We start from the raw sequence: 648 nt of genomic DNA on the forward strand, positions 1-648 counted from the left end.
CAGTGTAAATTTCAGTTTCTTCTTTGATGACATTCATCAATGTATAGGACATTATATAATGAAGTAATAAACTAAGCTGAACTCTGCACAGATAATGGAGTACAAGTAACTTTTAAAAATGGGATATTCCAAGAAAAGTTCATAAAGATATCCAACTTTATATAATCAGAGCTTTCTCATATGAACAGGCTTAAATTTAATTATTATAAAGCTCTGCCAAAATATGTTTATTGTGAAATTAACTATAACTAAAAGATCAAACCAATGAAAGAGCAATAATACAAAAAAAATCTAACACCACTTGGAAAAGAAACAAACACTAAGGTGGTGTTCGGTTTACTATATAAAATAGTACCAAGATACGATCTAAGATTGAGTTGTGAGATTATTTTAGTTGGAGGGGGTCGGCTATGACTAATTATCACATGATTATTCATCTAGGATTGAGTTGTGTGATTCAATCTCACAAACCAAACACACTACATATTTAATCCCGAGATACAATCTTGCAAACCAAACAACCCCTAAAGGTCATATTCATCTCAACTAATTATTGATAACTCAATTCGTCTCTAAGAATTTTGTATAGTCATACTATAGTATACTCCATAAAGTTCTAGTTCAATATAAACAAATTTATATTATGAT

This window comes from Salvia hispanica, chromosome 5, assembly GCF_023119035.1.
Source record: "Salvia hispanica cultivar TCC Black 2014 chromosome 5, UniMelb_Shisp_WGS_1.0, whole genome shotgun sequence".
Classification (NCBI taxonomy): Eukaryota; Viridiplantae; Streptophyta; class Magnoliopsida; order Lamiales; family Lamiaceae; genus Salvia; species Salvia hispanica.